Source organism: Cricetulus griseus, chromosome 5 (assembly GCF_003668045.3).
Source record: "Cricetulus griseus strain 17A/GY chromosome 5, alternate assembly CriGri-PICRH-1.0, whole genome shotgun sequence".
NCBI classification, from domain to species: domain Eukaryota; kingdom Metazoa; phylum Chordata; class Mammalia; order Rodentia; family Cricetidae; genus Cricetulus; species Cricetulus griseus.
Window position 1 is genome coordinate 19,548,823 of NC_048598.1, and position 26,272 is coordinate 19,575,094.

Sequence of the window (26,272 nt, forward strand, 5' to 3'; positions counted from 1 at the left end):
CAGAGGGCTCATGGGCAGATGTGGCCAGTGTCACACGGAGGGAGAAAAGGCATTTACTCAGAGACTCCCAGTGCTGGATGAGGTTTTTAAGTCACTAAGCCACTGGGCTACTGCCCTAGAAGGTCCCTCCGGGACCCTGCAAGAGGAACTGCAGAAAATGTCAGTCTCTTAAAAAAGCCGGCAGGAAATCTTTAAGACAGGTTGAAGCTCAAGAGAAATGAGTCCAATCAAGAGACTCCAGGGAAAAGGGACAGAGCTGAAGTCACAGTAAAGGAAATGTCTACCTTCCAAGGTGATGTCATTTGCTCAGGTTCAAATCCTCAGAGGCTGAGCAGCATGGCCCGTCCCCCAGTCTTCTTTACTTATGGACAAACCATAAGGTCCCCCTGACAGAACACTCTGCTTCACTTCTGATCCCTGGGTGCCCCACAAGCATGTACTGCTGGTCTCCATCTGGCACATGAAGCAGTTTTACAGTACCACCGCCCTCTGTCTCCAGGCACCACAAAGATTCCCAGGCCCCCAGGTCCATAGCGGGTAGGATCCAGCTAAATCAGCTGAGATAATCTTCCTTTCCTAGCTACCAAAAAAAGTAATTCTTGTAGACACTTCCTGTTGATTCACCCTAAAGATACAGTGACTCAAAAAAAAAAAAAAAAAAAAGGAAAAGAAAAGAAACCGAGAGGCTGCAAAAAATAATAACAGAAGACTTCCTGGTACTTGTGTAGCAAACAGACTTACAGGAGCACTTGATTTCTGATCACTAACAGACATTCTCACCATACATAGAGGATAAAGGCAAGACTGAGATCTTAAGGTCACCCTGGTGTACACAAATGTTTGACTCTAAAGTCTATGCTATATGACAGCACGTGACCCAAAACTAAAACCCAACTAAAATAAAACCAAAAATCAAAATAAAAAAGGATTTGCTGGTCTCAGAGGGCAAACAAAATTACACGTAAAATCCTCCATCGTTACCCAGGCTCCTGCCCCGAGTTTGAAGCTGTTGATGTGAGCATTTGTTTCTAATTCAATGCATCATCAATGATGATGCAAATATTTACAGTGATGGTCAGAAGTGAGAGTGTAAATGCAAATGGGAAGGTTCTAAGTGTTGAGTAGCTACTTGAAGTCATGGAAGTAGAGGTATGATTTAAAACATATAGTAACATGTTATGCAAACAGCTCTAACAGAAGCAAACTCCAGAAGTCACAAGGGTGGATGAAGACCATCTAACCATGCCCTGTGATCACATAACCATCCAGGCAATGTAGGACACCCTTTTATCTCTCACTGTTTATACTATATTATATTATTTATATTATATATTATATATTATATTATTGTCCCTTATAAGACTGTTTATTTTCTAATGAGGGACAGAAAGGGAGAAAAGTCATATAGGAGAGGAGGTGGGGAGGCTCTAAGGAAAGTGGAGGGAGGGGGAACTATAATCAGGATATACTAAGTGAGAAAAATAACTGCTTTTACTAAAAGTGGGAAAGGGGAAGTACCTTTTAGTTATTGCATTACTTTTTCTCCTTTGTCCAAGTCATTCATTCAGTTAACCATGCTTATTTGGGTCTACATTTAGGCTTTGTGCTCTGACCCACTGATTACATGTTTTTTTTTTAATGTTTTGATTCTTTATATGTATGTGTGGGGGCCTGTATGAGTGCATAGAAAACCGTGGAGTCCAGAAGAGGTATAGGATACCCTAGAACTGGAGATACTAGCAGATGTGAGCTGTTCTATATGGGTATTGAGAACCCAACCTGAGTCCTCTGCAAGAGCAGTAAGCACTCTTAACCTCTCCAGCCTCCTGATTGTATATTATTTCCCCACTGTCACCCTGTCTTGGTTTCCAGTCTGACTTTTAGTCTCAAATGTGGGTGAATCCTTCAAGATTCCATGAACTTTTTCCATATAAATTTTTTTCTTTTTTTATAATTTTTTCCATTCATTTATTTAGCTCATAAATAAAGTCATGCACAATTATGATACACAATACAGTATGTTCACAATGGCATGGCTAAATTAAACCAATTAACATGTTATATCACACATATTCATCATTTTTGTTTTGAGAACACTTAAAGTATACTATCTCACAACTTTTAAAATATAGCATATTGTTATCAACCATATTTATCATGCTCTCAGTAGACCTCAAGACTTCACAGAGTCCATGCCTCTTGTCCAACTGCAGTTTTATATCCTTAAACCAATCGTTTCCCCATTGTTAAAAGACACACATTGAAGCCTAATAGCCACAATTCTGCTGTTCCCATAAGTTCATCATTTCTAGGTTACACATAAAATTGAAATTGTGTGACATTTGTCTTCCAGTGTGTCACTTATTTTATTTTTGGCAAGCATATAACTTTATTGCTTACTAAGGATGAAATCAAATTTGCATGCACAAGTGAGCACTAACTGAAACACCTTGGATTCATCACATACTTGAGTTTCAATTAGCTTATAAATATAAACTTATATTTATATTTATATAAAAAGAGCAATAATGGCAATATGTTATGCATCAATAGCAGCAACAGCTTTTCCAGGTTCTGCAGTCATTTAAACAAAATTGTAGAGACATCCAGCACACTCCCTTTAAAAAAAACAAAAAACAAAAACAAAACAAACAAACAAAAAAAAAAAGTAAAAAACAAAGTCCCAGAAAACAGCATATAAAATTTAAAATCAACTTTTGAGTATCCATGAGGTCATTCATTATAATTTTGATTACATTGAATTTATAAAACAAGTTGGAAAATGACTTATGGACAATACTGAATCTTTCTCTCCATGAACGTTAGCTATGTCTCTATTTTGTTCTTCAATTTATTTTCTCCATTTTGTGGTTTTCTTTATATGTATATTGTACATATTTAGTTGTATTTATGACTAGATAACATCATTTCTTGGAGATAAAATTGGGTTTTCACTTTCAACCACTACTTGTTTGTTGCTCGTATATTTTTTAAAAAGTAAATGACTTTTGTTGTTTGGTTTGGTTTTGGTTATGGCTTTTTAAAAATCTCTCTTGGGCTGGAGAGATGGCTCGGTGGTTAAGAGTACTGGCTGTTCTTCCAGAGGACCCTGATTCAATTCTCAGCACCCACATGACAGTTCACAACTGTCTGCAACTCCAGTTCCAGGGGATCTGACAACCTCATGCCAATGTACATAAAATAAAATTAAATAAATTATTTTTAGAAAAACTCATCAAGGCTTTCAAAGTATTGTACACAAATGTATTCATTAGGCTTTCAATACCCATGGGATCTGTGGCAATATCCTGCCTGTCATTTTTCACACTAGTTGTCTGTTTTTTTTTTTCTGTTAACTGTGAGTTTTGCTTACTCATACAGTAGTATAAAACACTAAATGCCCATCTATTTAGCCAGCAACTGTGAAATGACTGCTCTTGAATATTGGAATCATCTATACTTGTGAGATGTGGGAATTCTCAAAATGGTAAAAAAGAGAGGCATGAGAAAGCTACATTTTCAGCTTTGTTTGCAGGAAACTGAAGATAGATGCCAGCATAGTTAAAACTGGGAAATTAAAAGTGTATTATCATTATAAAAGGCTGAACATGGCCAGGCAAAATGGCACACACCTAACATTGCAGCACTTGAGAAGCAGGCATAAGACAGTTGTCTCAAGTTGGCCTGCATGTCAAGCTCTATGCCAGTCATGACTTCAGAGAGAGACCCTACCTCAAAACAGAAGAAACAAAAACAAAAGTCTAAAATAGTTGCTGCTAGTGGATGGGAATATATGAGGCAGAGTTATTCTCAGTCTCTCTCTCTCTCTCTCTCTCTGCCCAGTGTGAGGGGAAAAAACTAAGGACATTGTATATGCTAGGCTGGCACTCTACCACTGAGCAATATCCCCATCCCCAAAGAAGCTACTCTTCCCACCGTTCCGGTACTATTTGAGTTTTAAGCCAAACCAATGCATAAATTCATAAAAAATGGATTAAATCTAAAACATAAGGAGCCCACTAATTTTCGCTAAAACACTTCACTATTCTATCACCGCCAGGACTCACACATAATAACATAATGCCAATTATGATCTGCAATAAAATAAATAATATTTTAGAAACAAAATTAGTTTACATCCAGATAAACAAATTTATAATGGATTCATTAGGGGGAGGAAGCACGTAGACTCATCTTGTTCAGAATTGATTTTATTTTTAAAAAACTTTTGAGACATAATTTCCATTCTGATCCCAAACTTCTCTTGAACTGGTGGTTCACTTGGTTCATGCCTTCAGGGGCTGGAATTAAAGGCAAGCACTACATGCACTACAGTACCTGGCTCAGAGTCAGCTCCTCAGCAAGTAGGAATTCTATAAAGTGGAATGGAAGCTATTTCATAGTTCATATGTGCATGTTATATATAGCATACCACACACACGCACGCATGCACACACGCATGCACGCACAGGTACATAATTGTCTCAGACACAAAGCTAAACTTTATCACTCAGCCACTGAGAGCTAACCTTCTCCCACATTACCTTACAAAACACTAAAATAACCTTGCCTCCTAACTTAAGCTCCTGAACTGACATGAAGTGAAGATGTGAAGTTACTTGCTCAGGAAAACTCCACTAGCTTGTCTATTGTTTTCTGCTAAATTGTCCATTTTCTTCTCCCTGTTATGCATTGCCTTTTAAAAACACATTGAAATAACTCCATACTCAATATACAAAAGCACTGTTAGGAGTGCAAATTAGGCAAACCCTAGAAGGGTAGGTGCTACGATCCCCCAGTTCTGCCCATTCCCATTTCTTGCTCAGCCCATCATCCCCAGAGCCTGTCACAGAGCTCAGAAAACAGCTATATTTCCTTCCACACCAGAATCAAAAAACCTCAAAGTGTTTGAGATTTTCACTGCAAACAACAGAATTGACTCTAGGTAGTTTAATAAAATCTGTTTTCTTAAAAATAATAACCCCTCAGAGATCACTGAAGGCTGAAGGAACAAAGTCCAGCATAAACTCACAGGAAAGGGGCCACCACCTTCTCCCCTACCCACACCTCAAACCACACAGTAAAACTGTTCTGAAGGGAGATGCTCACTGCTGCTGACACCTGCAGAAAGTCAGGGTCTGGCTCCATGGCAACTGCTGCAACTTGCATGCAAACGCTGCCTCTGTGCCAGCAGTCCCATTGCAACTTCAGTTGGTACCTAAGAGCTAGACACTCCTAAAGCAGCCATATTGGCAAGATACATGTCCTACATGGTCCCAGTTCTTATACCAAAGATGTCAGACTCAAACTTCACCAGGAAAGCACCCATTAGGCAAGCCTGGTCTGCTGCAGACATCTGCACTGCAAAGGAAACAGAAAGTTTGCCTGGCTTCTAGGTTGGAGGAGGGTAGGACTAATACATGTGAAGTATTTGTAAGATGCTGGAAAGACCCAAATGTGACATGTGCCCAGAAAAAAATAACAAGACAACAACAACAACAGCAAACCCTGTTCGTAAGACAGCAGATTGAAGGCTAAGACCCAAGATGCTGGGTCAGGAAAACATGAGAACAATGGCATCACTGCAAAAACAGGAAGAGGAGGAGGAGGTCGTGGCAGGTGACAATAATGTGGACTGTGTGTGAGAAGTGTTCAATTTGAGGTACTCAGGAGATATGTAAATAGAGAGGTTTAATTGAATATATGAGCCTGGAGCTTAGATGAAAGGTCAAAACTCTGGATAATGCAGACAGCATCAGAATACAGATGGCAACTGGTGCTGTGAAAAGAATGTGGTAGAGAGGAGAGGAGAGAGATGGAAGCATCCCATAGAGACCCACAGAGCTCAGACAGCACAATGCTGGGCAGGGGAAGAGTGAGAAAGGGAGACTCACAAAGAAGTGTCAGGACACTAGAGAAAAGAAGCAGAAACTTGTGGGTCCCAGAAGCCTGGGCACAGGAGTATGGAGAGCAATAGAGGAGGATACATTTGAAACTTGCTAAGAGAATAGATCTCAGATGTTAATGACATACTTACAATTAAGGATACCTATGTGAGGACACACACACACACACACTCACACGAATGCACACAAACACATATGTACATACATATACACGTGAATTAGCTTGGTTCTATGATAATCATTCCACAAGGTATATACACAGGAAGACAGTACATTATGTCCTGTAAACACATACCAGTTATCTGTGTCAATTACAGCTCAGTAAAGCCAGAGAGAAGACCATTTCAGACCTTCTAAATTCTATTAAGATTTAGGAAACAAGCAATTAGTTATCTACAGATTTTAGCCCCCATTTTCCAATTTCTGGTCTAGCTTTCTTTGCTTATGCTGGGCTATACTGTCCTGAAACAAAGATGAACAGACAACAGGGACAAAGCAAGTGGCCTTGGAGAAAGCTCTAAGCTTCCACAGCTGCAGGATCATATACATTTGCTGCCCTGTGGAGAGTTCTCCTTACCTACTATCTGCCCAATGGCCTCTGTTTCTCAAGTGTGTTGTCTGCTCTCACACTGGCACACTTACCTAGTAGCCTTTGGTCGGGTCTGTTCCTACATCCCTCACTCCCCTACTCTTGAGTTCTGCTGTCTTAAAAAGATCTTGCTGTTCCTTTGATCAATCAATTATCCCAGCCAGGTCTGTCCATACAGTTCACTTCTTCCAAAACCCCCAAGACCAAATCCAGAATATCCAGATCTTCCTATCACAGGAACATGATACACAGAGGTTCATGATAATATACCTTACAAATGAAAATAACATCAGCTTGTGTGACCTTGAGTTAAGTCTCTCAGCCTTCTGAAATACCTAGTCCAGGAGTGTTCCCGAGTGCACCTATGGGGCATTATGAAAATTTAAAGAGTTTAAACAATTAAAATACTAAGAAATGTTAACTGGAAAATATAAAATATTCAGTAAGCACTGTGCATTATTACTAGTATTATGACATTCTTTATATTATTTCTGCTATTTTCATCAAATGGAAACTATTGGAACACGCACTATATTCAAGCATATTGGTTATAAATCAATGTACACATCAGACCAGCCATGGTAGTGCATTTAAGAGGAGGGAGTAGGAAGATCATTTTGAAGCCATCTTTGGCTACAAAGTAAGTTCAAGGCCAACCTGGGCTATATAAGTCTGTGTTTCAAAATAACAATGACCAAAGAGAATGAAATATATGGAGATCTCAATCCACAATTGTTTTTTGTTGTTGTTGTTTGGTTGGTTGGTTGGTTGGTTGGTTTTTCATTTTTTCAAGACAGTGCTTTTCTGCATAGCTTTGTAGTCTGTCCTGGAACTCACTCTGTAGACCAGGCTGGCCTCAAACTCATAGAGATCCACCTACTTCTGCCTCCCAAGTGCTGGGATTAAAGGTGTGTGCCACCAACTGCCTGGCTCAATCCACAATTGTTAAGTGCATGTTTTTTACTAATATCCATAAACTATTCTAAACCCAACTTACCAAGACTCATCCTCAACCCACACACTAGAATTCAAGATGTATAATAACCCAAACTTAAGACATAACCTCTCTCAAAAAGACAAACATGATATGTACTCACTCATATGTGGACTTTAGACATAGAGTAAAGGATTACCAGCCTACAATCCACACTTCCAGAGAAACTAGTAAACAGGAGGACCCTAAAATAGACAAACATTGTCCCTGAGCAAATTGAGAGCATGGGAAGAGGGGGGAGGGAGCTACGAGAATGAGAAGGGAAGAAAAGGAAGAATGCAGAGGTCATGAGGGAGCAGAAAGGTTGAGTCAGGTGAAGAATAGAGGAAAGGGTATGTGATAGGTAGGGTTTAGTTGGGGGGTGGTAGGCGAGGAAGGGAGGGAGAAGGGAACTGGGATTGTCATGTAAATCAATCTTGTTTCTAATTCAAATTTTAAACAATGAAAATAAAAAAAGAGATCCCTCTCTCTTTCTTGACCCTCTCTGTCTGCTCAGTCCCACCATACTGATGACAGGAGTGACAAGGATGAGTCAGAGGTGAGGGTAGGGACATGGCAGACAGTAAGGGGACTCAGTTGCCCTCTGATCCTGCAAGTGAAATCTGTATGAAAGGACCGTCCGTCCCTGTGCTGGGGATACCTGGGAATGAGAGCAGGTTTTCTTTTCCAGTTTACAGCCCGACATTTATAATAATCATTTGCTAATGAGATTTTAATGATAATAATCTATCACGCCATTTCTATGTGTAAAAGACAGGTTCTTCTGTTGCATTTTCCTTCATAATTAGGAACTTTCTACTTACAATTGCCTCTCACCTACCATGTCAGGTGGGATAAATATTACAAAATTACGGGAAGAGTTAATGCAGGTGGTGATAAAACAGAGTAGTGCTTCAGATGGACAGAAGGACAGGAAAGGCAGAGGCCAAGACAGACACACAGTCATATGATATACTCAGCCTAACTGAAGGTCCAGATGACTGAATTGTCCCTAGCACACCAAAGTGAGGGGTGTGTGTGTGTGTGTGTGTGTGTGTGTGTGTGTGTGTGTGTAACATAAAATCTCTGTCTCGCCAAGATGTTTTATAAATCAAGTGATATAATTGACCACCACAAATATGAAGGTATGTGACACACAAGGATTCCCATGTGTCAATCGGGCCCTATCATCTATTGATTTGTAATGTCAAGGGCTTCAGCCTGATTATCTAATTAAATTTGAAAAAAAAATGTGCTTTTGCAGATGGGTATCCAACACCTCACCCCAATGTCAACGAAGCTGTGTTGTCCAAATACCAACTGCCTCTCCTCTATGTGTTGATGGCTAAAACACATATATACATAAATATCCATTTCTCACATTTTATTATAGTCTATGACCCAACCATCTTCCTTGTTTGTCTTTTATTCAAATAAACAATACAAAATTCTTCCTTTAAAATGATGATTAGGAGTTGTCACACACATGACATTATTTCCACAGTCTGATTGGCTTTTTCTGGCTTGGGAGACCACTGACCCTGAGCCTCTAACTTCTGTGGTTACAATCTTTGTTTCAAGTTATTAATGACACTCCTAACAACCCTGCAAAGTAATGTCACATCCATTTTGAAGATGAGTTAAAAAAAAAAAAAAGGCTTAGGTTTGTTATGTGTATGACCTAAGGTCCTATTAGTAATGAATTGTAGAAAAAAAAAAATCCTGAACTTGGGCAAGTAGAAACCACAGCAAGGATTCTCACACCTTCCCGTATTACCCCACACAGCTTCCTGGTAGGAAGTTAATGGATTCAGCTCTGACCAAGGATGAAAACAGTAGCACGGAGATGAAAAGTAGCTGTCTACTAAAAGACTTCCCTCAGCTAACTCAGCTAGCTCACCCTTACAACCTCCCAGGCTTCCCTGCTCTGTCTCTTTCTGGCATTTCCTAACTCTTCACTCTTTCCTTAGTTTCATTATCTTCTTCTCTGAATAACACAAAACAAAGGCCTCTGAGCTCTCTGCTCAGCTCTTTAAGTGACAAACCAACCCACACAAAAATGGCCTCCAAGACATGTCCCCTGAATCCATGAACAAGTAGGTAATAAAAGCATGCAAAGTTGCTACCGTGAACTTATTTTTTAGGACTTCCTCAAATGACTTTGTGTTCACCACCACCCCACCCCATCCTGTCTTACTTATTCTAACTGCCTGTGGTTCAGTAACTGCCTATTTTTTAGTAACTGCATTGGAAATTGTCACCACCCAGATCCTCCAATCCCATAGCCCAGTGCTCAGCCTCCCAGAGAAGAGTACATGCTGCTGATGGCTGAGTTACATACCAGAATCAACCTCTGCATAGGGAGCCACCTTGCTTAAGGTCACACCACTGCCTGTAGTCAGCTGGAAGGCAAGCTTCTGGAAAAGTTGCCCCAGCTAGGGACAGCTGGAAACCATCCAGGCCTGAGGGAAAGGGAGGGGACTTGTACAGCTGCCATTATGAATTCATGTGAGTTCAGCTTCCCCCTCGGTCCAATGCTGTTTCCCTCTCTTATTTACAAATGCTCCTGGGACTCCCACAGGCAAATCTCAACATCTGTGTCTTGGAAACTTGACTGAATACAATACTCTACACTCCTAACGTCAGTCATATGCACAAATATTGTCACTTTAGCTAAAGGGTAAGACTGCAGTATTGACATAGAAGGCACATGGATATGATGTCCAGAAGCATATGAAGAGGTACATGGTGTAAAAATTAAAATCTATGAGCCATTCCTCCTTGTATCCTATTTGAAGTGTTTACTTCATATTTCATAGCTTTACATAGCTTTGCCATTGTAATATTTTCATGCATATTGACACTTGGATATCCTGCCCTTTTCTATGTCCTTGGTTTTGGTATCTGTATAGAGATTTAGATACTTTCTAAGCTTTACTTCACATTGTCAACATGAAAACTCTTAGTACCTTTGTGTATGTTCCCATGTGTGTTGGTTCATGAATGTGTGTTGATTGTGTGTACGCCTCATGATTTGTATGTGTATGTGTGTGAATATGTGCATGTATATTGCTGTGTGTGGATTTTTATGTGTGGGTATGCACGTGGGTATATGAAGGGGTTTGTGTCTATGTGTGCAAATGTATGTGTACGGTTACATCGGTGTGGGTTATGCATGTGCACATGTAGACATGTGCCATGTTGTATATAGAATGCACTATGTGCATGTGTGTGCACTTCTGTGTAGGTGTGTATCTGTTCTGTACTTGTAGGTATGTATGTATGCACATTTGTATGTGAGTGGATGGGTAGGTGGATGTATACATGTGTGCATTGTGTTCATGTGTATGGGTGCACATGAATGAGGATATATGTATGTGTTCATGTACTTGTGTGTCTGTGCACATATGTGTGTGCCTGTTCATGTGCCTGCACACATCTTACATTATGCTATTTACCATGGAAATAGAGATACAGGCACAGTTTTAATTAATGGCTATATATCTTGATATAGGTTAAGGTGAAGTATGTCAGTACAATCTGAACATGTAAAGCTAAGATACTAATCATACAAACGACACACAAAAACAGGTCACTATATTGCAGAGACTGAAAATAACTAGGTAATGTACTAGATGACGTGACTCCATGACTATACAAGCATCAAGAGCTTATGGGGACAGATATAAATAAAGCTCTAAATAGGCATAAAGGAAACTTCTCAAAGCATACCCAATAACTACAAAGAAGAGAGATTTTCATAAGTTATCTGCCCAACCCCTGTCAAGTTGAGGTTCTCATCTTTTGGAAAGACATGAATTGAAGAATAAGGAGGGTGAAGAAATACAGATGGCACCATATCGGCAAGCTGAGAGAGGAATGGATCTCCAGTCCAAATCCCAGGACTTGGAACAGCTGTTGGACCCACACTCCGATAGTGCAGGTGCAGATGGGACAGGGTCCCTGCCTGAGACAGAAAAGAAACAGATAAACTGGAGTCAGAGTCTGAAATATTGATCATACTCTCAGTCTGTTTCTGAAGCAGTGAAATCCCAAAAGGACATTAACACACTAACAATTTCGTGACATTTATTAATGGAACAATGTTAGTAATGGCATATAAAAGTCTACAAAATCAAGCATTCTACTCCTGCCCCAACTGTATAGTATTAAAAACATCTAAATTTGCTGAAGTTCGGTGGAGCCCTCCCTCCCTTCCCTCCTTTCCTCCCTTCTCTCCCTCCCACCCTCCCTCCCTCACTTTCCTCCCTCCCTCTCTCTGTGGTTGTGCGTGTATGATATATATGTACAGGTATAAAAATATATACACGCGCACACACACATACACACATACACCACACATATATGTGCAGGTGAGTTCCTCCATGCCCAGATATTCATGCTGAGTATCTTCCTTAATCTCCCCCCAATCTTATATTTGAAACATAATTGTTCATTTATCCTGGAACTTGCTGTTCCAGTTACAATGGGTGGCCAACTAGCCCCAGGGATCCAACTGTGTCTGTTTTCCAAGCATAGAGGTTATAGGTGTGGATTATCCTTAGCTTTTTGTTTGTTTGTTTGTTTGTTCCGGGATTCTAACCACAGGTTAGAATATTGCAGAATAAACAGTCTACCGGAGACATTCTCTAACCCTTACATATCTTCTAAATCAAACTGCTGATGGCACAAGGAGCTACAACTTGTTTGAAATATATGTGAAATTATCTACTAATTTTGAAAATATACATATTCCAAGACAACTTTCCCATTTCTGGTGGAAGTGTTCAACCACACTGGTTGGTAAAACCTAGGAGGAGAATAGAAAGATAGGTGCAAGGGAGAAGAGGAGGGGAAGTGAGGGCAAGGGGAAGTAGAAAGAAAAAGAGGAGATTACAGTATCTTCAGAGAGTGCTATATGATATAGGTGAAAATGAACTACAAACAACCTGAATGAGACTACCATTATATGCAAAATAAAGAAAATACATATATAAGAATATGTGTATTCAATATATAAGAATATATATTATATATAAGAATTGTATATAATACTATATATAGTAATATCTCCCCTTTTAAAATGTATAAAAATAGCATAATATCTAATGATACAGAGTGATACCAACTCACAGCACTCAGGCATCTCAGGGGGGCAGAAAGTGGATGGGAGTGGGAGTCAACACAGAGGCCTTAGAAGTCATGATACAATTCTGTTCCTAAGCTAGGTGCTGGGTCCAGACATACTTGCATCTTTACATCTTATCATCATTAGGTGTATTTCTGTGCAGGAATCAACTGTTTTTAGAAACAATATACTTGGTGAGGAAATTCTTTGAAAATTGTTAGTGACTTGCCAGCTAAATAGCCCTTGCCTGTTTTTTAAAAAAGAAATTTATGAAAGTTTACATTTTCAGATCAATTTTCCAAAGTTAAGGATTGTTTTTAACTGTCTGCTTTGTACCTATAATTTATTTTCAGTAGATTATTCTGTGTTGCTTATGCTAGAAAAAAAGAGAGAGATGTATAAATTCTCAAACAAACATACAATTTTCTTGTGTTTTACCACTTATTTTATTAAGTTCACTTGTTCTTACCTTTGTTCTTGTTACAAAAGCAATTTAAATCATAGCTTTAAAAATGAGAAAATATAGACAAACCAAAGTAGAATAAAAAACCACTTGCAGTCCCACTGTTGAGAATGTGAAACTCTTGCCAAATGATTTTCATTGCTGTCTATGAATTAATATAATTATGGAAAGACTGGCTATTTTTGTATGTAGGAGTGTCCTACAATTTACCATGATTCATTTAGCTAATCTAAACTCAAAAGAAGAAAACTTTCAGATATGCCATGTTTTCCTCTTTATTGGAAAGAATTTGTAGATGCTGTCAAGGATATATAAGGATATATAAGGAGCCTGGATGGAAAACTCTTTTCAAGGGTCAACTGCAATCAACCGGGTTGATTCTGTGAGCCAACCAACCCCCACAGTAGGAACTCTGGTGTAGAAGGAATGGTATCTTACATCCGCCATTGGGACCTCCTGGCCTCTGTTCATGATCAAGCTTTTAAGATGTCTCCAGTTTCACAGCTGTATATCCTATGAGACACTCTACTCTAACCTGAACATTTGGTTTTTGGTTTTTTGTCTTTCTTCCTGTAGTCTATATTGAAATGTGCCTAGATCGCCTTGTATCTAAACCATCCATCCAGGTCTGTGTGACCTGATATCTTTAAGACTCCATGTTTGCTTCTTAGTAGAAAAACCAACTCTTAAAATAGCATGATAAATATTAGGCAATATGTAATGGCAAGAAACATTTGAAATTTTAATCACCTAATTAGAAATAGTCTACTTTGTATATTATTAAGAATTCCCTAAAGAGGTAGGACCGTGGAAAAGAAAACTATATAAACCTCAGTTTAATACTTCAGGCAGGTAGCTATAAATGTTAGCTGTCACATCACAGTTGTTAGACTGATGAGAGAAGGGACCAAGCTGAGAAGAGACTTATAGTATTAAATTAGGTGTGGATTATAGTAAATTGCAATAAACTTTGAAATATCTCTTCACACGTGTTCATTTTTATGAATATTGTCAAGTGTCCCAGTCGAGTGTGGGTCTGAACTCTGGGAAGACTGCTACCAAGAGAAAGCTAATGCTCTTCCCTGAAACAGCATTAGCTTTGTTTAGATCCTCATGCATGACTGATGTTATCCATCCTAATGCTAACAAAGTTCCTTCTAGAATCAGCTATCCAAACCCTCCCATTTGGGATTCAAAGGAAGCAATGCTATTGTAGTAAGAGCAAGAATTTGCATGTGTGTGTATGTCTTCAAGTCCTGGTCCTTACATTCACTGGCCTCAGGCATGTAGCTTGCCTGCCTGACTCTTGAATACAAAATACACACATAAAGACTATCTAGCAGGAATATTTTAAAGAGAAACATGAAATTGTCAAAATATCACTTCCCACAATGACCAGTTCATTTACTAAGCTTAGGAAATGTCTAATGGCAATGTATGCCAGGGGTATAATATTCTGGGATTTAAATAAACGCCATTAATTTCTACCTCAGGTTTTTGTGGTTTTTGCTGCTATTTTTTGCAGTCTTGTTTTCTAGCCATAACCTACATTTTAAAATTGTTTCTTGACTAGATTGCTTCTCGAAACGCTTCCTAACTCCTCTGGCCCACTAACACTTTCACAGCATATGATCACACATGGAGCTGTCAGCAGCAGTTTCAGGCCAGCACAGGCACACAGTTCCCCATGAGAGTTGGGAGCTGGCAGGACAGAAGCTTGCCAGGGCTCTGTAGCTGCTCCTGGCATTGTAAATGTATGACCAGGGTGTTGCCAGCCATGAAGGAAAGGGTTGGTTCCATGGTTTGGATACAAGGAAGCTATTCATAGATTCAAAAGCCTCTTTTTGCAACAAAATGAAACCACCACAATAAAGCCAAAAATAAAAATATGTTCCACTGGAAATATAAACCACACCCCAAACCAGTACCCCTTTCACCCTTAAATCTCCTACATGCTGGGGATCTTAGTGAGCTCCTAGACATTGGATCTCTTTTGGTGAAACAACTCCAAGGCTCAGAAAATGGGGACATAAAAAAAAAGATGAAATGAAGGGAAGTAGGGGATTCCCAGGTTTCTCTTTCAGATTACAAGGGAAAAAAAGTCTTTGAACTAAAAGGAAACTGAAAGTTATGTTTTCTCTCAACCTCAGGGAAACCACTAAATGTGCAGCTGTATAATCCCTGAGATCAGCTATCCCTGTATGGCCACTGGCCTATGCTGTCCTTACAGGCAGCAGCCAGCCCCACCTGGGAGGAGATCCTTTCTGTTTTGCAAGTCCCTTGACCATATACGTTGTGTGTGAGTGTGCACGTGTATGTGTGCATGTGTGTATGGGTGTGTGTGTGTGTGTGTGTGTGTGTGTGTGTGTGTGTGTGTGTGTGTGTGTGTGTGCATGTCTGTGTGTTCAAACAAATGAGAGGTAGAGGGCTTTAATGTCATAGCTGCTTCATCCTGCTCTTTCTTCATTCCCATCTCGGCCTCTTCCAGGTAGTCCTCAAAGCATCCTCTTCAGGACAGCCCCCCCCATACAGACCCACAATTTCCCAGCCTCAGCAGACCACTGTGGAGTCAGAAGGGGCATGGAAAGCTGGTGTGAGGCAAAGAGCACAGAGCAATGCAAGTGAGAACGGGATCAGTGTACTCAGGATTCGAGTGTCATTTCTCCACTTAGCAGAGTTAGCAGGACAGTTGCCCCAGCTCACTGGTCCTACATTTCAGTCCTTACCTGTAGGATGGAGAATTATACCTAGAGATCTTAGGGAAAGTCATACACATTAACGTGTGTAGATCACTTAGATGTGTTTTGCTACCTGGTTCAAATTATAATTGGGAGCTCACATCTCAAACTTGGCACCTCTGTTTTCTTAATCAAAATTGTAGAGACCGTAACAACTTGGACACAGGAAAAAAATGAAGAAATGCCCACTTCATAATGAAGTATGTTTTATTCCAGGTTGGAGGCTCCTTCATGTTTCTCACTTTGTATATATTCCATTTATGAATACACAGTTGTTTTTGAATCTCTATGGTATCATTCAGAGTGGAGGCAGAACTTTTATAAAGAATTTAGATGCCTTCAGTGGATCAGCTACTGCTAACTCACAACTGAGACCTTTCATACCCAATAACAATAATTTGAATCTCTTAAACTCATCAGTGCAGATATCCAAATCCTTCCTAATGTGAGAACAGAATTTCCTCACATTAAATCTTTATCTCACCAAACAAAAATGTTAAGAAACACACGATTTGCAGATATATGCAGACCTTTTAAATCATATACCAGGCACAGGGCTGGTCCTGAAAAATACCAGAAATCTTACTATCTAGAATTATGTGTACCCTTTACCCCCCCCCCATTCAGTTCCCACCACCTTACATGTCTTATATATAAAGTTTACTAGGAAAAAAGACAACATTTCCTTACACTAGCCACAGTTCAAGTGTGTTTCCTGGTCATGTGTAATTAGGAGCTACCATATCTAGATAGTGCACCGAAGGAAGAAAGATCAACTTATTTAATTAGACAAAGGGAAGATGGTATTTGTGTTAGGTAGTATCCTCCTGGCCCAACAAAATTCCTCATGTGATCAAGCTACAAAGAAAAAATTTTCTTTGTCCCTACAGTTTTGGATGTTTCGGTTCATGACAAACTGGCCCCCATTGTTTTGAGACGGTGGTGACACAGTCTGTCCTTGTGGGGACATGTGACAAAAGCAGTCATTTACCTCGAGTTGATAGGAAGTGAAAGAGAAGGGTGGCAGGAGAGATCATGTGCCCAATATCTGCTTTTGGGAAGTGGCCCCGCTGATTTACTCCACTTGGCCCCTTCTCTTAAAGGCGCTACCACCTGCAAGAAAGCTACAAGATGCTGACACAGGGGCCTCTGCAGAGCACAGTGAAGATGCTGTGATGGAGAAACACAGAAAGCTACAGGGAAAACCTTGGACCTGAAAACAGACCTAGAGATTTGAAACTGAGTTATAAAAGAGGCACGTTCCTATCATCAGACACTGTACAAGTTGCTTTCAAGATACACTTGTAGAGGGGTCAAGACCAGGCTGGAGAAATCCACAGAAACAGCTGACCTGAATAAGGGGTTGCTCGTGGACCTCAGACTGATAGCTGAAGGAGGAAGTCAGTTTGGTGGTCTGGACAATCTATGGGGTCACTGGTAGTAGATCAGTACTTACCCCTAGTACACAAATGAACTTTGGGAGCCCTCTCCTCATAGAGGGTTACTCTCTCAGCCTAGAGACACTGGGGAAGGTCTAGGCCCTGCTCCAAATGATATGACAGACTTTTAAGATCCCCCAAGGAAGGCCTCACCCTCTCTGGAGAGAAGAAAGGGATTGGGACAGGAGGCTTTGTGGGGGGCAGGGGAGGGGAGAGAGAGAGGGAACTGACATTGACATGTAAAAGAATCTTGTCTCTAATTTAAATAAAAAACCAAAAATTAGCAGGTAAAAGCCAAAAAAGATACACTTGTAGAATTCTAAATCCTGATTTTTGAATGACATTGGAAACATGCTAACATCAAGTCCTTCACAAGGGGCAGCTAAGAAACAGAGCAGGCTCTTAGGGCACAGATTCTTTTTATTTTTGTTTAAATTAGAAACAATCTTATTTTACATATCAATCCCAGTTCCCTCTCCCTCCTCTTCTCCCATCCCCCACCCCCACTATCCCTCCATCCCACCCCATCCACTCTCCAGGGTAGGTGAGGTTTCCCATGGGGCATCATCAAAGTCTGTCACATCATTTGGGGCAGGACCTGGGCCTTCCCCCATATATCTAGGCTGAGAGAGTATCCCTCCATAGGGAATGGGCTCCCAAACTCCATTTGTTTACTAGGGACAAATACTGGTTCCACTGCCAGAGGTCCCATAGACTGTCCAAGTCCCCCAGCTGACACCCATGTTCAAGGGGCTGGTTTGGTCTTAGGCTGCTTCCCCTAGCTGTCAAACTGGGTTCTATGAGCTCCCACTTGCTCAAGTCAGCTATTTGTGTGGGTTTCCCCAGCATGGTCTTGATCCCTTTTCTTATCACTCTTCCCTCTCTACAACTGGATTCCAGGAGTTCAGCTCAGTGCTTAGCTGTGACTCTCTGCTTCTGCTTCCATCAGCTACTGGATGAAGGCTCTGTAATGGAATGTAAGGTAGTCACCAATCTCATTATCGGGGAAGGGCATTTAAGGCAGCCTCTCCTCTATTTCATAGGTTTTAGTTGAGGTCAATCTTGTGGATTCCTGGAGATTTCCCTAGTGCTAGCTTTCTCATTAGGCCCTAACAGCTCCCTCTATTAAGGTATCTCTTTCCTTGCTCTCCTTCTCTGTTCTTCCCCCAACTCAGCTCCCTTATGTTCCCCTCCCCCTCCCTTTCTCCCCTCCTCTTCCTCCTACCACCCTCCCTCCTCCCCCTGTGCTCCCAATTTACTCTGGAGATCTTGTCCTTTTCCCCTTCTTGGGGGATCCTTATATGTCTCTCTTAGGGTCCTCCTTGTTTCCTAGCTTCTCTGGGGTTGTAGATTGTAGGCTGGTGATCCTTTGCTCTGTATCAATATCCACTTATGAATGAGTAGATACCATGTTTTTCTTTCTGTGTCTTACACCTGTCAGAATGGCTAAAATCAAAAATGCCAATGACAGTTTATCCTGGAGAGGATGTGGGGAAAGGGGAACACTCCTCCATTGCTGGTGGAGGAGGGAGGGTGGTAGGAGGAAGAGGAGGGGAGAAAGGGAGGGGGAGGGGAACATAAGGGAGCAAGTAGGCTGAGTTGGGGGAAGAACAGAAGAGGAGAACTTGTACAGCCACTTTGGAAATCAGTATGGCAGTTTCTCAGGAAAATGGGAATCATTGCTCAAGATCCAGCAGTTCCACTCTTAGACATATACCCTAAGGATGCACATTCATAGCACAAAGGCATCTGCTCAACCATGTTCATAGCAGCATTATTTGTAATAGCCAGAACCTGGAAGCAACCTAGATGCCCCTCAACTGAAGAATGGATAGAGAAATTGTGGTACATTTATACAATGGAGTACTCAGTGGAAAAAAAAAAAAAAACAATGACATCTTGAAATGTGCAGGCAAATGGATGGAAATAGAAGAAACCATCCTGAGTGAGGGTACAGATTTTTAAATGGAGCAATGTCGACAACTTCAGCCCAAACTAGAATTAGGCATAAGTTCTGTTTATACCCCCATACTTGGTAGCGACTATTCAGCCATGACTTTTGCTTACAGCCAACCAGCTCTCTATTTCTACTTCATCTGGCCACACAAATTCCTTATCAGCTGAGTGGGAAGTTGGACATAAGCACATCTCCTGTCTCCTTATCATTAGAATTACGATAAGGTTTCTAAAAACAATGTCATAATGGCTTCTATGTGCATTGGGCAGTGAACCCTTGCTCACTATCAGTAGTCTAGGCTGAGAATTAATTACTAAATATCTGAGCATGTATTAAGTGTCACCCATGTGCTGTGTGCTAGATAAACAGACTATAATATAACCACAGGTTTCCCTTTAAGAAGCCTCAGTAGAGGCATATGATAAGCAAGTATGTTCTTAAGCTAACTTCAGATATAATGAGTGGTACAGAGGGACAAGATAGGTGCAAGGATAGGTTGCCTTATTCGCTCCAAGTCCAGACCCAGTGGAGTTTGGGAGTTGTTGCAGACATACAATGGCATGGGCTGCATAGCTCAGTGGCTTTTTCTGTCCATATTCAGTCGCTCTAGAGAAGGTTCCGAACAGGAAGATCATTGGGGCCTTACAACAGAAAGTTGGTTAAACCCAAGAGCAACAGATATGTAGAAAGGGCTGTTAATGTCCTCAACTGTAAATCCAAAACTAGTGGAAAAAGCAATGAAGGCAGATTAGGCTAAAACACATTGAGAATATTTAATTCAGAAACTATAGGGCAGTAAGAGGGGCATGAAGAGAAGAAAGTAAAGGACCTATATGTTATGTGGAAGGGAGGACTATTTGGGGTGGGAAAGAGGGTCAGAAAGCTGTGAAGAGTGTGAGAGTTCTAGGATGAAGCCCAGTGTTTTGTATGCTAATCAAAGGTTAATGATTTTTAAGAAGGAAATAACAGCAGACATGGTTGAGGCCAAAGGAGACAGAAGAGAAGACAACTAGGTAACAGAATTAAAAGGAGACTCAAAGGCTGACATAGAATGTATTCAAATTTTATTGCTCGGAGAAAACAGGTTTCTGGGAATGGTCATAGAACCAGGTGGTTAAAATGTTATAGCTGTGAAATGTAAGGTGGTGACAACATTCATGATATGAGGCTGGGGCGCCCCCTGCAATGCACAGTTCAGGACTCCTCTCGTGGTTTATCATAGGTCTGTAGCTGTTCTCCTAAGTGCTATCATACCGTTCTGTACGTGGTCCTGGAAACACTGTTCAAGTCACCTAGCAATTAACCCCAGGCAGTGTGTGTCACAGTAAGGAAACTACCAGGTAGAGGCTCATCTTCCCGCATCTTCTTCACAGTGCATGCTAAGGATACACACTCAGCACTGTAGGCCTGGTCCACATGGAGCTCCAGCTAACAGGACCATTCTGAATGCCTTCTTCCACCTTCTTTCCTAACACTCTCTCCTCTGGGACAACACGGTTGTTCCCTCTTGAAACTTTTCATTTTTAAAATCTTAGAACCCTAAAGAGATTGTTGTGGCTTGGTTTTTGACTCGAAGAATAACATTTTATTCACCTTTCTTTTCCTGGTATTGATCATAATCTTAATAAACACAAAACACTTAGTGAACGTCCAAGGGGAACAATAGGAAAGGCGGGGACAGCAGGAAATGAGAAAAGAAGAAACACATGGAATCAGATAGGGAGGTGGCAACAGCCAGCAGGGAAGAACCAGATGGACTCAGGGTGTCACTATGATAAAAGGAAGAGGCTTGGATTAATAAAGAAAAATGACTATAAAGCCCATCTGAATCTGAGTTTCTATTTGTCTCAGGCCTACAAAGTCTAGAATCTTAGAAGGCTTCCTCTACAGTTGTGAATCAGGATGTACGTGTTCTTTTCCATATGAATTAACCTATAGAAGAAAATTTGAGACTGGGGAGATGAATCACCATGTAATGTGCTTGCCATGTAAAGGTGGAAGGGAAGAACTGACTCCACAATGGTTATGCATAAAGTAAATTCACATTTTTTGAAAAGGAATCACAGCTTGCATGGAAGGTGCTGAGATCAAAGACAAGATGGGTTTGTGACTATGACTGGCTGGCCCTGTGTCCTGAGTGTGCTACCTGGTCCCCCTGAATCTCAATGCCCTCATATGGAAAATCAGGCTAATCACATCCACATCAGGAGTTCAAGTGAGATAGCCAAAGTGGAAACTTTTGCATGGGCATGGCACCTGGATGTGATTACTGTCTGTGTGTCTCCTCCTGGCTTTGCCCAACCTAAAGACAATTTAGTCACTATAGGCTGTCTCATCTGCATACAGAGCAAGGACTTCTTTGTGTTTTGTGCTTTGGGCACACAGAAGTCAGATGGGTTCACACACTCATGATTTCCAGTTTCCTTGGCTGTTTTCCCAGTCGGCTATGTCAATCAGTATGTGTTCACAGCAGTCACCAGCAGAGCCTCATCTCACAGAGTGTATAACACAAAGACCGGATCCTGGGATGCAGGTCAGTCTGCAGAGAAGCCAACTCCTCCCTCCATTCACTAAGGTAGGAAATGGAGCATGGCAAGAGAGAAAATGCCTGTTACTTTTAGCTTCAGACATGGCATGCATACAGGAATAAAATGACCAAAATAATCTCTGTGTCTATTTTTAAATTAGTGCTCAGCTCTGACCAGAATGTAAGAGAGGAAAAAAGGCTCACAACTGATTCCTTTTCTTAACATTGTCCAGCAGGGTTGGCTCTATTCTCATTTTTACTTCAGTCTACTCCCCAAAGGACAAACCCAAGCATCAAGAGAATTTTTAACTGTTTTTGCCTCTCTCCAATTTCTTGTGTATCATTTCTCTTTCCCCAAATCAGTCATACCAACAAAAAAAGGATGTGGAGGATTTCAAGACTAATTTCAGAAGCTAGTTTGAAACCTCATTAATCCCAGTGGTCTGGTAGAAAAATCTGTTCTGGCTACTGTTTTCCTCTGGGAGGTATATATATATATATATATATATATATATATATATATTCCTCTCTCTCATCTTGACTTTTCTTATCTGCAGTTTGTTTTTGTTTTCTTTTGCAAAACGTTTCACCTCTCTCCAAGAAGACATTAGGATCTGTGCAGGGTCACATAGTTGTGTGTTAAAACAGAATATGAAGAGATAGTGCTGATATTATGGGGTGGAAAGAAACTGCTCCAGGACTGGGCAGTTGGGGCAGGAGATGAGAGTGCTTTTCTTCTGTAACTGAAGTAGAGTGTGAATTACAGGGCTTGGGGAAGGTGATTTTGTCAGTAACCTGCCTGGCATTCACGTGTGAGGAGATGAATTTGGATTCCCAGCACCCAAGTTAAAAGCTGGGCATGCATAACACATTGCAGTTCCAGACCTGGGAAGGCAGAGATGGGTAGATCCCTGGACTTCTCTGGCTAGCATTCCTAACTAAATCATTGAACTCCAGGTTCAGAAGAGACCCTGCCTCAAAAAATAAGATGGAGAGCAATTAAGGAAGACACGAAACCTTGACCTCTAGCATACACACACACACACACACACACACACACACACACACACACACACACACACACACACACTCACACACACACACACACACACACACACATAAACACACACACACACACACATGAATACACATATCACACAATGCACTTCAGAAATTAATCAATAAATCAATTAATAAACAAATAGAAAACAGGCTTGAATCCAGAGTACCTTGCTTTGCTTACAGTAGCTTCACGTGGTTCTCAAACATTTTAAGTGTGCAGCTGAGAGGACTGAATTTTATATTGCATTTAATTTTAATTAAAACATAAACTAAATTCAGTTTCTAGAAAATCAGTATGATTAAAATTACTTGAATATATAAGCTTACTTTTTAACTGTAAATTTTGTGAATTTTGAGTATATATAAATATAAATTTAAATATAGATGAAAATTTATCATCAGAATTGATGAACTCTGAGAACAGAATACACACCAGAGTTTTGAAGACATAGGACACATTTTGGGTACTTTTGATGTTAATCAAACATATTGGGTTGATGTTATTTGTTTTTGTTTTTAATGTAGCTACTAGAAAAGTTAAATGTTGGGGAGCCCTTTTGAGGGCCTTACCCTGCCTGGGGAGAGATGGGGGGATGGCTAGGGGCAGCTGGGATGTTGGGGGGGGGGAGAAGAAGAAGGGATTGACATGTGAAACAAGCTTGTTCTTAATTTGAACTAATAGAAAAAAAAAGAAAAGTTAAATGTATGTACTTGTTTATATTTCTATTGGTCTCTACTTTCCTGGTACAGAGAATACTTGGGTTAGAATTCCATGTCTTTCCTTTTCTAGCTCTAAGATGGGAATCAAAGGCGTTTTCTAGTTCTTTGATGAAGCCCTGCCTGACAGTCCCTACTGCATAGACTCCACGTGAGATGTGACTGATTTCATAAGCAGGCAATCCATGAAGCATCCCTGACACCTGGTGTGCTCAACATATGCTATTATTATAGTTTGAAGTTTATATTTATCATGCTATGGGGAGAGCAAGAAACTGCAAGAGACTTAAATGTCAGAATTTGTCTCCTTCTTAGGAAAGTCTTGCAGCAAATGTCCATTCCTTCCCGTTAGATTCTAGATGGACGGCAGATGCCTAAAGCCTGTCCTCACGATGAGCTGCTCCACTTCAGGTCACTGCTTGCCGTTGCTTAAGAGTCTCTTCTTAATCACCTTCTTAAGAATCTCTAAAACCCACAGCTAACAGGTGGGTGTCCAGATTTAATTTAGAAAAGCACTCCAGTAAAAAAAAAAAAAAAAAAAAAAAAATGTGGCACCAAGCCAGGAGAGTAATGTGCTCTGACACTGCCTGATTTGTATTTATCTGATGGGGTTGGTTCCCCATCAGTTAAATGTAGATAATAGGAGATAAATGTGAGGATTTAATAAGCAGCATGGCAGATAGAGCTCTATAAGCCACACAGTGCCATGCCTATGCCAATATGCCCTCCTTTGAGACCCACTGCAGCAGGATGGGCCACGCTTCCCCCACGCCCAGAACATACAGTTGCTTCATGGGAGTATCCCTAAGGACCTTCACTCTGCGCTACTTTCCTTGCAAACTTGTCTGTGACTAAACAGCCAACCCCTACGGTGCAAAACCATCTAAAATTCCTTTCTAAAGAAATACAAAAAAAAAAATCAGCACTTATGAAATAAACTAGTAAATCAAGCAGTTGTTCACACATCAGCTCATTCTGTCCAGTCAGGCACCTTGCAAGTCTTTGAGGAAATCAGTCACCAATCAGGTAAGATTTCTTCATTATTATTCTGAAAAGTGTAAATTTACATAGTAGATAGTATGCAATAAGGATGTGGGCTGGGGGTATGTGGTAAGACTCAGATTAGGTGGTCACACTACGTCTCTTTGAGAAGGTAACATTGAAGCAACCTATGAATTACAGAGATGAATAGAAGCAGTGTTTCTAGATTCAGGGGAAGGTACACAGTACTAACGGAACTGGATTGTTCCCTTTAGCTAACTGTATGCAAGTTCACTTCACTGAAGTAGTAAACTTGATCTTACATGATTTCTCCAAAAGCTATCTCAAAAAGGCATTATTCTTTTTTTTAATTAGAAACAAGATTGTTTTACATGTCAATCCCAGTTTCCTCTCCCTCCCCTCCTCCCCTACCATCCCCCCAACCAAAACCCTACCTATCTCATATCCTTTCTCCTCCCCAGGAGGGTGAGGCGTTCCATATCCTTTGGGATAGGGCCTAGGCCCACCCCTGTGGGTCTTGGCTCAGGGAGAATTCCTCTATGTGGATTGGGCTCCCAAAGTCCACACCTATGAAAAAGGCATTATTCTTGACTAATGAAAAATGACTTGTCCCCACAAAATTTATAACATGGGACTTATGAAAACATGACCAGCATAATACACATCACTGCGTAAATACTCTTGAGCATATTTTTTAAAAAGAAGAAAGCAAACATGGATGGGAAATACCATAGGAAAGACGGTCACACAAAAATCCAAGCATTTCAAAGGACAGAATTCACAGAAATTAGACTCCCAGCTTTAAAAAGAATGCTAGGTGGATTAAAACCCACTGTAGGCATTATGGTGTTTACAAAAGACACACTGAGGGTATTATAATACTGAATAACAGGAAAGCAAAGAATGTGAGCATATGTATGAGTCAGACACTAAGCACAAAAAAAAAAAAACAGTTAGGTCAGTTATATTAATATTCGTCAGAGAAGATAATAAGACAAATAGTGTCATTAAGGACAGAGCTGCTATACAATGATTAAACATTAAAGTCACCAAGGCAACATAGAAATTCTAAGCACGTATGCACCTCATTGTTAAAATTAACAGCTCTAAGCAAAACTTGACAGTTCTCCACGAACAAATGACAAACCTACTCTGATAGTTGGAAATTACAAAACACTTCCTTCAGTAACTAAAGTTTCACATAGCCAAAAAAAGCAAAAAAGTAGAAAAGTTGAACAACATAATGTCCTGATAAATACTTAGAAGTACTTAGCACATTTTCAATAAGTCTACAAAGGTTATCAGCGAACTGTTTTCCTTTGTATTCTAATAAAATGTGACAGCCAAAAGCAACACAGGGAAGGAGTGGGTTTATTTTTACTCACAGTCCCAGGAGCGTGGATTTCAACACCACAGGGAAGGCGTAGCAGCCGACAGGGAAGGCATTATGGTTGGTCGCCACGTAGGGCATGAATCTGGCCAATTTCAGTTCTTGCTCATACAGGAAATAGCGGAAGAGTGAGACAGCCTGTCCCAGTGGTACACTTCATCCAATAAGGTTTCTTCAGAAAGTTCCACCTCCTAACACTACCAGAACCTTCCGAACCGCCAGTTGTATATTCAAACAACATAGTTATCATATGAATCATCGCTTTCTAAATTCTAGGAATTTACTATGAAAAGGAAAAATAAGATACAATTTAAATTATAGAAACTTAAAAATTGTTTCTCATACTTAATAAACTAAAAGAAATAGAAATTAAAAAGCATA

The 26,272-nt window shown here is 40.4% G+C and overlaps 1 protein-coding gene across 11 annotated transcripts in view; it reads right to left on the reverse strand.

Annotated features, from left to right (window-relative positions):
• LOC100750381 (interferon-inducible protein AIM2) overlaps nucleotides 1–26,035 on the reverse strand; it is a 49,648-nt gene extending 23,613 nt beyond the window's left edge. Inside the window, exons 1-4 of one of the 11 annotated variants that reach the window (XM_027418925.2) lie at nucleotides 25,887–26,030; nucleotides 11,325–11,435; nucleotides 9,810–9,930; nucleotides 6,766–6,857 (exon numbers count right to left, since the gene is read on the reverse strand). The gene's annotated coding sequence lies outside the window, so the exon portion shown is untranslated. Of the gene's footprint in view, nucleotides 1–6,765; nucleotides 6,858–9,809; nucleotides 9,931–11,200; nucleotides 11,436–24,935; nucleotides 24,955–25,886 lie in introns of those variants that run through there. The other 10 variants (XM_027418927.2, XM_035445751.1, XM_035445750.1 and 7 more) reach the window with 10 other exon arrangements.
• Between the last annotated feature and the right edge of the window lie 237 nt (nucleotides 26,036–26,272).